Source organism: Phodopus roborovskii, unplaced genomic scaffold (genome assembly GCF_943737965.1).
Source record: "Phodopus roborovskii unplaced genomic scaffold, PHOROB, whole genome shotgun sequence".
NCBI lineage: Eukaryota > Metazoa > Chordata > Mammalia > Rodentia > Cricetidae > Phodopus > Phodopus roborovskii.
The window spans coordinates 17,255,493-17,269,302 of record NW_026126485.1 but is presented as its reverse complement, the minus strand read 5'-3'; the positions used below and the strand labels follow the sequence as shown (position 1 = coordinate 17,269,302).

The 13,810-nt window shown below is 43.7% G+C and overlaps 1 protein-coding gene and 1 pseudogene across 2 annotated transcripts in view; both read right to left on the bottom strand.

Moving 5' to 3' along the window:
- Camk1d (calcium/calmodulin dependent protein kinase ID) overlaps positions 1–13,810 on the bottom strand; it is a 405,426-nt gene that overhangs the window by 198,999 nt on the left and 192,617 nt on the right. The window lies entirely within an intron of this gene.
- Positions 12,446–13,291, bottom strand: LOC127229847 (nucleophosmin-like; annotated as a pseudogene).

The following is a 13,810-nucleotide window of genomic DNA, read 5'->3' as shown; positions in this document are numbered from 1 at the left end:
GAATTATAGCAACAACTAGGAGAATAATAATGGCAGACAGCTGCAGCTGGCATTGCTGGCTGCCAGGCACAGGCCCAAGTGCTTCACACAGTATGTTCCATTTTCTCCTCATACCCTGAGATTTCATCCATGAGACATCTGACACTCTGAGGTGACATTATTTGCCCAAATCTGCATACACTGACATGACCCCACAGAGCCAATGCACTTAACCACTGGCCCACAAGGCCATGTGCCCAAGAACTGGAGGCAACATGTGTTTGAGGAAGAAGGAGGGCAAGTGGAGAAGATTTTGTGAATGTGCATTCTGCAGTTCACAAACCTGTATACATATACATATAAATATACATATACATACATAACATTTGCATTTATACTTTTAAAGTGTGTGTGTGTGTGTGTGTGTGTGTGTGTGTGTGTGTGACACACATGCACACCACACTATGTATGGACATCAGAGAACAACTTTCCAGTGTCTGTTTTCTCACTCTATCAAGGGGTTCCTGGGGATTGAAATCAGGTCATTAGGCTTGGCAGCAAGTGCTTTTTCCCAACTGAGCCATATCGCCTACCCTTGACTTTCTATATGTTATTATAGTTATTACATCTATTGAATAAACTAAGTAGTTGCTAATTCCAATGTAATTTCATTATTTTTCTTGCTCAGTTGAGAGTGCAGCTCAGTGATAGGGCAAGTAGGCAGTATTTACGAGTCCCTGGGCTCACTACCAGCACCAGGAAAGGAGAGAAGAAACCAGAATCTTTGACTTGTGCCATGGTCTATTTACCATGGCCATTTTTCAGTTCCACAGGGCTGGATTTTATATGGAACACTAACTTGTGGTTCCTTCCAACCACTGCCTGGATGACAAACATCAGTCCATCATGTAGATAGGGTAATGTGCTAAAAAGCTGAGAGAGTTAAATCTCTCTGCAAACAACAGCAATTACTTTAAACCACAAAATTCTATCATTTACTCTTCTCTATTTCCTTTTGTGAATCTGCTTCATTTTGCTAGTCAATCTCACTTTCCTAAAACTATGTCTTTAAAAAAAAAAATGAGTTCTGGGCTTGAGTTTTCCTTTGTTTTAGAGGTAAGATTCTCTTTGTGTCTAGGTAGACAAGTTCCACGGCACCGGCACCTTTGAACAGCCTTCAAAGCTGTTTCTTTCTTCAGATCCTTAGGGCAACTCCAGAGTGTGAGGTACCTGCTAGATAGCTGAGGCTTCTGCCTGCAGTAGAGTCAGGGCCTGTGCAGGGATACAGGATGTAGACGTTCAGGGATGCAGGGATGCGGGAATCCAATGATGCAGGAATGCAAGGGTGCAGGGATGCAGAAATTCAAGGATGAAGGGATGCATTCATACAGGGATGCAGGAATGCAGGAATGCGGGGATGCAATGATGCAGGAATTCAAGGATACAGGGACACAAGGATGTAGGAATGCAAATGTGAATAGTGCTGTGAGAGATTACTGGGGAACTACCTACTCACTCAATGGCCTACAAGAGCTACTACTGCTTTCCTCTCTTTACAAAGCCCACAACACCTCTCCAGATCATCTACCATTCACAGGAAGGTTTGTGGGTGTTTGTTAGAAGGGTCATGACCAACAGAGATAATCCTCACTAATAAAGGAATGAGAAGTGTGTGTGGGGAAAGTTGTTTAGTTTACAGCCCACTAGAGCTGGGCATGTGGCACACAGTTGTAATTCCTGCACTTAAAAGATTGAAGAAAGAGGAGCACAAGCTTGAGGCTACCCTGGGTGACACAGTATGCTCCAACATGCAAGGAAGGGAAGATGCAAGGAAGGTGAGAGAAATAGAGAAACCAACCAGCTGCTGGAAACATCTGCCCATCTTTCCGGCATTGCTCAGTCCACAGTCTTTCCCAAACTCCAAATCCCTAAAAGTATCTCCAAAGCATCTCCTCACTTTCAAGTGTGTGTGCATGCATGCACGAATACATGAACATGCCCCAGGGACCTGTTGTCTTGTCTTGCACACACTCAAATTATAGGCAAGATGCCATGCTCTTCTAGCATTTATATGAGTTCTGGAGATCTGAACATGGGTCTTCATGCTTGCACAGCTAGCACTTATCCACCTAACCAAATCCAAGCTCCCAGAGAAGTATTTGAGGGAAGAAACAAAAAAGGAAAAAAAAAAAAAAACACATTGCATATACCTTTAAACCCAGAGTGCCAAAGGCTGAGGCAGGAGAATGTCAAGTTCAAGACCAGGCTGGACAACACAGTAAGATAGTGTCTCTATACAAGAACAGCTTTCCCCAAAATTAAAAGATAGCCTCAACTTCTATCAGTGGGTAATATTCACTGAACACACACCAAAGGCCAAAAACAGCCTTTATATTTTGTAAGTATTAATTCATTTAAATCTTACAGCAACCTTCAGGGTATCAGTACCATTGTATAGACAGAAAAACTGAAGCTGGGTAAATGAATGAATCTGTTCAATGGGCACATAAGTAGCTGAGGGACCAGTGTGCCTCAGGCAGGTCTTGGAACCCACCCTTGACACTAAATTACAACCACTAATCCCTGATCACTAGCATACAAAAGCAAGGGACAACCTTCTCATCCTCCCATCTTCCTTGCCCTGCTTTAAGGGAAGGCGGGGAGGGATGTGATAGTTATCAACAGAGGTTGAGACATTATACTGAGATGCTGTATAACCCTTGAACTCAAGGTATTTCTTTCCCTTTCTTTGAGATCATCTGGATAACAAAGATCATGCTAAGAGCATGTGGGCATTTGCTCCACTGGGGGCAGGGTGATGAACAAAGGTGACCAATGAGACTGACCTGGGCTTAAAACAGTCACCCCCTTGTGGGATTGTAGGCCAAAGGAGCCACCAGGTTGCTTCTACAAAATGTGAATGACAATATTTAACTCTCAGCATCTTTTGAATGGGTAGACTAAGTGCTCACACAGTACTCATTCTAGTTATAATAATCACTCTCTCCAGGAGCTCATGTGTTGAAAGCCTGGGCTAAACATAGTCACAATAATTGGTAGTATTGAAAAATGTTTGGATCATATAAGCTTTGAACTCATTAATGGATCAGTACCCTGGTCGGTTCATAACTTGATGGGCTACAGAGAGACGATGGAAACTTGGATCCAACTGAAAGAACTTGGTCCACCTCAGAAACTCCTTGGGGAGGATCCTTTGCTTTTGGCACAAGCTCAGTCTCTCCTATCTGAGCATCTTTTTTTGCCACACCCCCTTGTTTTTCTGCTTCACCAAAGACTGATGGCATTGGGGTCCAGGAACCATAGACTAAGACCTCTGAAACTGTGAACCCAAGTAAATCTCTGCTCTATTAAACCGCTTAGCTATTTTTCACAGTGATGGAGAGATCTTGGTTTGACATGCTTATGTAGAGGACACGGCAGGACTCAAACTAGAGTTAGGTGTCTGACTCAGCTTACACTCTGGGAGTAGAAAAGATTCAACAAGGCATTCCATAGCCATCATTGAGCAGCCAGAGCACATTCCCTGCCTTCTACAAGGAGGAGGCCTGCCTAGGAGGACAGCCCATGGGTCTCAAGCTTTGCAGCATGTATCACTGCTGGAGCCTTCTCCCAATTCGGGTATCAATCTCAGCCAAGTCAAGCATGATAGAAGAGAAACAGACAGGACAGGACCATGCAGCGAAGGAGCTTCACCACCTCTCCCAGATTATCTGGCACCCCACTTTCTCTGACACCTTGCCATGTGGCTGTGAGGACAAAGCAGGCCTGGGTTTTTCCTTCTAAGCCCTAGTGAGTCACAGCCTCTCTCCTCCACAATCAGATGGGGATAAGGCCACCTGCTTTACCTTATATAAAGGGAGATTCTGGTTGCTTTCCACTCCAAGTTGTGTGACTATGAAACAAACAGGAGCAAGAGGGGGAGTCTTGTTTTTGTCTTTTTTAACCTCATCCTGACAATGTGCCTCTGGAAATCAGGGCTCCAGTCACTTTGACAAAGGCTCTGCTGTTCAGTGGCACCCATCCCATTCCATCCCACCCCATCCCATCCCTCAGAAGCCCAGCAGACTACCAGAGTACCTTCTGACAACAGCTACTTCAGTCCTGGCTGCAGCAGCTGCAGGCTCCAACAAGAGGCTGGGCTATTTACTTGTTGTTTCTCAATAACTCCTGTTTCTAAGAGCTCCTTGCCAGAGAAGAGGGAGAGAAGGAAGCAACCTCCAACAGCCCATGCAAGGACAGCCCATCACTGAAGAAGAGCTACAGGCCACACAGGCAGTGGCTCTGACAGCCGGCAGCAGTATTATCTCCTTGATGGCCTCCTCTCCACGCTCTACCCCCCCCCAATTCAGTGACTCACCCCTGAGGCTGTCTCCTCTATTGAATGATTCAAGACAATAAACTGGAGTTACACTATAGGAGCTTACACACACACATAGGAGCTTACACACACACACACACACACACACACACACACACACGAAAGAATAATGTCTTCTCTCTGCTTTCTCACTCTCCATTAGATGCCATATGGTTCTCAAGAATGTCCCTGACCTCAAAGCTAGAGCACCTGTATTCTAATGTCACTTCTGTCCCTATCTAGTTTCTCGACTTCAATGTTTCCAAACTTCAAATGTTCTCCGTGAAATAAAAATATTTTACTGGGTGAGTACATCCCAAATGTCAGTTCTGTGGCTCAGTCAGCTCCAGGAAAATGGGTGCTGTGATCAACAGAGTATGGATCTGCCTCATGCTACCACAGTAACACTCCCTTCTTCCAATGCTGGAGACTGCTGGCAATTACAAGAATCTGGCATTTGTGTTTTCTGTGCTAGACACATACGATAGAGTCCGCACACATCCTACAGTTCAATGGAGTTCTGACTATTTGAAGCAATCCATAGAAATGCTCAAAATACTGTTTATAAATTATAGATGGTAAGCCACAAATATTGTCAGGAAGGCAGATTGGAGATAATGAAGAGTGACAGTTAGGCTGGGGAGATGGCTCAGTGGATACAGTGCTTGCTACATGAGAACCTGACACTGGATCCCCAGGGTCAGTGTAAAACTAGACACAGTGCCCCACATCTACAATCCCAGGGTGCCAATAGTAAGAAAGGAGGAAGAGACTGGAGAAGCCCTGGAGGCCTACAGGCCAGCTTGTCTTGCATATGCAGCGGTTAAACCATAAGAATCTGTCTCAAACAAGGTAGGTGATGGCTGACACTCCAGGTTATCTTCTGTCTTCTACTTGAGGCACAGATGTACCTACATTTACACACACACACACACACACACACACACATATATATATATCATATACCCACATGTGCACACACACACACATGCAGGCATGCACACACACAACACACAACACATTTTAAAAAGTCACCCTCAAGTTCCTAGGGCCAGCATGAAATATGCACTTCCTGAAAGTTCCCTGGAGAAGGTGAGCCTCTGTGCTTGTCCTCAGTGAGACAGTCCAGCTTCTGGAACAGCAATGTCACCCAACACTCTGGTAACCAGTCAAAGACACACTGTGCTTTCCTGTTTCACCTGGTGACTTGACTCATTCATGTCTATCATTCTTGAACATGCTAGCCCCTACACTAAATCCTGAGCATCATAACTATCATTCCTGGTTTTTTGTTTGTTTGTTTCGTTTTTGCCTGAGTTTACACAACTTGTATCTCGAAGCTTTGTCTTTGGTACAATATTCCTTACCCAGAGAAATGGCTCTAGCACCATTGGTTGTAAGAATTCAAAGGTACCCATGAAAGGCTCCTAAGCTTTTAGGAAGATCTTCTACCTGAGATGAAAGACAAGTAGTAAACATTCATAATGGTAAGTGGTAAGAACTACATATCCTGAGAGTCCCAAGAAGGAGCAAGAAAGTTGGGACAGTCATACCACACAGGCACAGTTATAAAGCAGGAAGGGGTTTTTCAAGTATAGAAGATCATCTCAGAAAACCACTGCAATGTCCACAAGACCTCCAAGAGTCTAATGCCTCCAGGGATGGGTAAATCCTTGGATGTCACAGCTAGAAAGCATGTTTAAGGGTTGCAGGGATGTTCACTGCTTACACTTTTCAATATTGGAAACAGGAAACATTGCTGCTTTGAGTGATTTCTTGATTTCTGTAGACAGGAAAGATAACCACATAACTGCAACTATCAGTCCCTAGCTTGGGGACAAGGTTTAGAAGCCTGGTCTTCCTGGAGAAGAAGGGGACCAGGTAGAGATGTGTGCACAGGGAGTGGTGCCTTCAGGTCTGTTTGCAGAGGATCAGGGTGAAGGGAGTGGGAATGATTTCACACAAGTCTTTGCCTGCCATTGGCTGACTGCCCCATGCCCCTTTCTCTGCCACTGCCTTGGAGCTGTAAGCTGACCCAGAAGGCTTTACTAGGGAAAGAAAGAAAGAGAGAGAGAGAGACAGAGGGAGAGAGAGGGAGGGGAGGAGAGAAAGAGAGGGAGGGAGAGAGGGAGGGAGGGAAGGAGGGAGAGACAGAGGGAGGGAGGGAGGGAGAGAGAGAGGGAGGGAGGGAAGGAGGGAGAGACAGAGGGAGGGAGGGAGGGAGAGAGAGAGGGAGGGAGGGAAGGAGGGAGAGACAGAGGGAGGGAGGGAGAGAGAGGGAGGGAGGGAGGGAAGGAGGGAGAGACAGAGGGAGGGAGGGAAGGAGGGAGAAACAGAGGGAGGGAGGTAGAGAGGGAGAAACAGAGGGAGGGAGGTAGAGAGGGAGGGAGGGAGGAAAGGTGGAGAGATGGACTAAGGAAGAGGAGGGGAAGGTGTCCGCTCAGGGACCTACTTCAACAGTTCAAATGAAAGGCAAGGGTTGCGATGGCTTTCTGGAGTGGATTGCAGCCTTTTGACAATACTTCAGAGGGAGAAGCAATGGGAGTTAACTGTCAAAGAAAGATGTACAGGCCTTGGGACACTGGGGGACCCTGTTTAGGGAAAAGACTCCTAGTTCTCTGACTCCAGCCACTGCACAATTGGCATCTCCACCAACTGAGACAAGATGTAGCTGGAAAAGCCAGTCTGGGTAGGGATAAGGAATTTGTAACTTGGACAGGCTGAACTTGAAGCAAAACCAGGAACTGCATTGGGAAATATCAAGGAGACAGAAAGATGTGTGACATTTACAGGTGAGATCGGGACTCCAGATGCATCAGTAATCTGAGCTCAGCTATCCTTGACTCCCGAAGTTCCCACATAGGTGGAGTACACAGGTGTGGAAGCCGACACGCACCGCCAAAGGCCCAGTTTCCATCACAGAGCCCAAGACAATGAGCATACTCCACACATGAATATTTTCTAAAGTTCAAAAGCTACCCACAACATTTTTCTCTCAAACTTAATAGAGGTATTTCCAGTTTGCTAAGAATCCAACAGGAAAAAACGTAAGTAAATAGAAGAGCCACCTGACAGAAGAGTGAAGCTGTTTAATTGAAATTGCCTGCTTGGCCCTGCCCTGCCCTGGCCTTGAATGTCACACTCTATTGTAATACAGGTCCTGTCACTCAGGGATCTTTATTTCACTGTTGGGGAGGGGATTGTTTGTACTTTTCAGTGCTGGAAACAGGAAATGAAGTTGATTTGAGTGATTTCTTGGTATCTGTAGACATGACAAATGGCTACATACTGGCCTTTACTGAATTATTTAATCATTACTTTGCTTTGGTAAAACCAAGAACTGAGTATATAGTTCTCTGGGGGATAGGGAGAGGCAGTCTGAAACCCCAGAGGAAAGAATTTCAAATCTCTCCAAGGTTCCGGAAGATTCTAAATGCCTACTTCCTGTGAGTGGCCGTGGCTTCAGAATGGAACCCTTGTCACAGAACTTTCCCCTGAGCAGAAACTGCGGGCACGGATGCTGTACATTTCTCCTGAGAGCTGAAGGCCCCATCCCAGGAGCCTAATGCATACCAGGTGAGTTGACACCAGGCACAATGATGAGTACAACTTTTCAAATGAGACAGCAGCCCTGCCGAGCACTGGAAGCTTTGAACACTGAGACTCCCAGATTTAAAGCTATACCGTGCTACACACCATCATGAGATCTAGAGACTAGGGACTTTCCTGTCATGCCTGAACGTTCTCAGACAAATCCGAGGGTTTGGGGAGAAAGCTCAAATCTCCGGGTACTTTCTCTGCATATATGAATTTGGTTCCCAGAGCTATGTTAAGACGCCAGGTGTGATGATGGCACATGCTTGTAATCCCAATGCTGAGACTATAGAGGGGGCAGCCTCACCTGTCTAGGAGTCTCCAGACCAATGAGAGACCTGCCTCAAACAAACAATGACTGTGAATGGCTCCTAAAGAACAACACCTAAGTCTGATTGATCTCTGACTTCCCAAAAAACTTCCATCTGTACAGTCCCCAAAAACGTAGCATGCCTACGTACATGCTATACACACAAACACACACACACACACACACACACACAGAGCACACACACACAGAGAGAGAGAGAGAGGGAGAGATGCACACATACACTACAGATTTGCTCTCATTTATAGGATGTATCTTACAATTTTGTGCCCAAACACTTATAAGGTACTTAAAGGTCACTAAGCAAATATTTGATCTGGTTAAATAAATTAAGAAAATTCTTGCTTTACTGAACTTTTTAATCATTTCACGCCACTAGATCAACATTTGTGTCCGTGAACTACAAACACATGTTTATTGACCTCTCCTTACTTTTTAAACAAACAAAAATCTAAGTAGGTAATGGACTGGAGAATCTTTGTAGGTTTTACCTTGCAATATAAAGCATGGACTTGAGAGTTCATATCTGAGTCCCTTGTTTAGGTCCATTGTTTCTGGTCACTCCTCAGTTGAAAGAGTCTCAAGGTAAAGCTGAAATGGAAGAGCTAAGCCTACTGTAGAAACAAGGCACTGGAATCCAGTGAGTGAGTTTCCCCTTTTCCTTTAGGTTGGGTACTTTTTTGAACTGCTGGGAAGATGTCTCGGTCATTAAAGCACTTGTTGTGTGTGCATGCATGGGGATCTGATTTTGGATCCCCTTCACCGGTGAAAAATATAGGTATGGTAATATGTGCCTGCAATCCCAGGACTGGAAAGAAGAGACAAGAAAAACCCTAGATCATGCCCACCTAATCAATTTAGAGAGAGACCCCAACTCAATAAAAGCTAAAATGAAGGGCTGGAGAGATAGTAAGTGAAGTGCGTGGTATGTCATCATGAAGACTGGAGTTCTTCCAGAATTTATGGAAAAGCAAGGCAGGCATAGGACCACCTGTAAATCATGTACTTAGGAGGCCATGATAGATGATTCTTAAGGCAGGTTAGCTAGTTAGACCAGCCAATCCCTGTGCTCTGGGTTCATCTGAGAGACCATCTCTCAATAAATAAAATGGAGAGCAATCAAAGAAGACACCTAACATCAATTTTAGGCCTTCACATACATGTACACGCATATGCCCATATACATGCAGACATAAATGTATATACGACACAAATTCACGTACTATACCACACCAGATGGGGATCAATTGAGGAATATACTCAATGACAACCTCCAGCACCCATATGCACAAAGACACAACATGTACAACAGCAGGCATCTATACACACAATCATATACAAATACATCCACACCACACACACAACAGGCCACTTTCTATTAACAGCCCTTTTGGCTAACATACATACTCAAGAATCCTCTATTGACGATAAGGGACTCTATACTCTTGCCATCATTCTTATCTCCAGAAGCTGACAATGGGAAACCACAGGCCTCTCTTGAGCCCATCTGGAGTATTTATGGGCAGGGACCCTGGGTCCCCAATATCAAGAGTTCATACAACATCAGCATCTCATCTATACAGCAGGACTGTTCCTTCTACCATTCCTGGTCTTGTCACTCACAAGTAGGTTAGTCATCAAAGTCATAAAAAGAAGGGCACACTGAAGGATGGAGGAGGAAGAGCATGAGTCGAAGAAGACTACATATGCCTATCAGCATCATTCTCCTCTGACTATTGCATAACATAGCTTGTGATGCCAAATGAATACAAAATCTCCCAGGGCCCAGTGGGCCAGATGTTTCTGCCAGCCCAACACCTCCACATCACCTCCTTTAAGCTCCATTTAACTGCATGGACACCTCCAGGGAGCAGCATCTCCCCTCACAGAATAGACTAAAGCTTCCCATCAACTCTCAGAGACAAGTCAGGGTGGAGAACCACATCTGTTCCCAACAGTCTTTGGGTTCAGTCTTTGATCTCAAAAGAACAATGCCTCATCCAAGTAATCCAAGAGACTATGTCATCATTACTGCTCACTAAATAATGATATAGATCCACACATCCACAGAAATATCTCTAGTCTTTGTGCATCTACAAGGAGATGATATAGCATTTCTCCATCCTATGAACACTGGACTATTCTTTTGAATCATCCAACAGCTATTGTGCATGATTTTGCTAACTCTCAAGTATGCATTCCCACCCCAAATGCAGAGATTACATCACATCACACATATGAGGATATTTTGGTCTTCGTGGACCTAATAAAAATAGATTTGCTATACCCAGGTAGTCTGAACAGAACTGATACCATGTCTTTTACAAGCCACTCATTAAAAGATGAAGTGGTAGTTGTTCAATTTTACTTCCACATGGGCCAGGGTGGCCCCTGGGCTGCAGAACCCCAGTTAACAATCTTGAGGTAAAGGGAGTTGCAGGATGCCCAATACACCCATATATGATCTTTTCTCCTCCTTTCTGACTTGCCTTCATAACCCAGCTAACATTACAAAGATCATTTGAGTCTCAGCAGGTGGAGGCAAAGACAGGTCTCTGAGTTTGAGGCCATTCTGGTCTACATAGCAAATTCTTGGACAGCCAGGGCTACATAAAGAGAATCTATCTCAAGCAACAACAACAAAATAATTTCCTTTCTTTGTAGACAGAAGCCACATATTTTGTCTGTAACTAATTCCAAAAGAGCACCCAGACATTTAATTGTTCAATGGGACATTATAAATCTGCAGGAAATGGGGTGACTAAAGGTGTGTGTGTGTATGTGTGTGTGGTGTGGTGTGTGTGTGTATGTGTGTGTGATGTGGTGTGTGTGTGTGATGTTTCTATGTGTGCATGTGCATGACACATCATAGCACATATGTGGAGTCAAAAAAGAACTTATGGTGTTGATCCTCACCTCCTACTTTGTTTCAGGCCAGGGTCTTTCTTGCTGTTCACTGCTACATAAGCAGGCTAGCTGATCTTCAAGCTTCTGGCAATATTCCTGTCTCTTCTCATCTTATATTAGGGGATAATGAACATCTGTGCTAGTATTTGGCTTTTATGTGATTTATTGAGAACAAAACTCGGGTCATCAGGCTTGAATAGCAAGCATTTTACCCACTGAGCTACCTCTTGAGCCCCACAACTTGCTTTAGAAATGAGATTGTTTCCTGGGATATGTAAAATGATGCCTAGCCCTGCTTATAACACAAACTGATATGTCTGGAGAGCCTTTTACAGCCAGAATATCTGCACCATTCAGATTTTATCAAGCTGGAGAACAGCTGTAGGGAATGAAACAGACCCAGAGTGCAGTAGGGCCCCACCCGTAATCACAAGATTTGAGCAGATGTGCTGCCATGGTGTTCTGCCACCAATGGCCATGAATAATGGAAAAGCCACAGAATATCCTCAAGTATTTTCATTTTCACAGCAGGGGCCCAGGTTCAGCAACTGCTTTCATGTGGCGATTCTGAAAATCAAGACGTGAATGAGGTCTTTCAAAAGCTAATCCCCAATTATCCTTCACTAGGGAAATGTAGCTGGAAAAATGCTTGCATCGAAAGATGACAGTAACTTGCAGACACACAGAATTCACAGAGTTGTCCATCCTAATGTCAGGCCTTAAACAATAGGCGTATGTGGGCTGGGGAGATGGCTCTGTGGATAAAGAGCTGATTGAACAAGCATGGGAACCTCAGTTCATATCCCCAACAAAAACATAAAAGTAGGTATAGTGCTATGTCTATCACCCCAGCACTGGTAGGCAGAGACAGGTGGATCCCAAGGGCTCAATGGCAAGACAAATAAACTAGTCAATTGCTGAACATCAGATTCAGCAAGAGACTTGGTCTTTGTAAAAGACTGAGTTTATTTCACATGTATATTTTTGTCTTCCTATCACTTCCACATCTGACCACCATTATTACTATGTCCTATCATAACATTCCATACATACTTAAAACCAAGCAAAGGGTGGAGTTCCATCCTTGAAAACTAAACAGTCATTTTAGACAACACATTCTTGGCAATAGAGCCTGGACAACATTTATCAAACAAATTAGGGAAAGTTCTCACTTTGCATTATAAGAAGGACAGCCAGATCTATCAACTGTTACAGAAATTAAGTAAGACAGAATATTTCAAAGTGTTTAAATCATTTTCCTAAAGAGACTTCCTCCACTGCCAGAGATCTTGAACAGTCTCCTGGTCAGTCATCCGGAAGCCATTCTTCACATGATTAATAAACTTGGCTTCCACTTTGGGAAGAGAACCACCTTTTTCTGTACTTGCTTGCACTTTTGCCTTAATGTTTCTTGTAGTACTAGGTCCTTTGGAGTTTTAGGAGTATTTCCTGCTTTTTGAAGGACTCTTGACCTTTTGATATCAGTGTTGATGGTTTTAAGTCTTTTCCACTTTGGTTTGATTTTTGTGCATTTTTGGCTGGAGTATTTTGTACAGATTTCTTCACTGGAACTTTTTCTTCAGTTTCTTCATCATCAAAATCATCATCATCATTCTCATCTTCATCAATTTTAACTTTTTTTCTGTAGAACTTTGTTACCACCTCCAGGAGCAGATCCCTTGTCAGACATACTTAAGAGTTTTACACCCTCCTCATCTTCATCTTCTGACTCAGCATCATTCTCCACAGCTACAAGGTGCTGTCCATTAATGTGCACAGGCCCTGATCCATACCTCAACGGTAAGACCACAGGTGGTGTAATTTCAAAGCCCCCAAGGGAAACTGTTGGTTGTACAGACATTTTCAAAGTTGCCAGTGTTACTTTAATTGGATTGCCTTCATAGTTCATTGCTTCTGCTTCTACAATGTGTAATTTATCTTTCACCTCTGACCCTAAACTAACGATTCTTAGTGATAACTGGTGTTCATTCTCATCATTATCCACCTTAAAGTGATAATCTTTGTCAGCTTTTAGTTCACAACCTAAAAGGTAGTTCTGAGGCCTAAGAAGGCTCATGTCCATGTCCATAGAGTCTTCCATGAGGTGGAGGTGCTCACTTCGGTGTGAGCGAAGTCAAATGGAGAAAACTGCCTTGAGACTTTAAAAACATGAATGAATGAATGAATGAAAGAAGACATTGAATTCATATGTCTGGCCTACATACTACATACACACACATACACACACACACACACACACACACACACACACACACGTAATTTTAAAAATTAAATTAAAAGTGTGTGTATTTTTCACCCATAACACCTAGCAGAGTAATACATAGACTCAGTATCATGAAACATGATACCAACATCAACACGTTACATCTAGGTAACTTTCTAGACATCGTGATAGTAGTATACACTCCCCAGAGAACTGATATGAGCACAAACTATCTAGCATACATCTGTGACTATTTAACAACCTCTATCTTCAGGTAGAGTGTAAATAACTGATGGTAGATGATGAATAAAGCCCTATGGGTGACTTTGAAGACCTGGCAAGTTGACATAAAAGAAATACCCAAGAAATTATCATATCTTTTGAAGTTAAAATGCCCCCA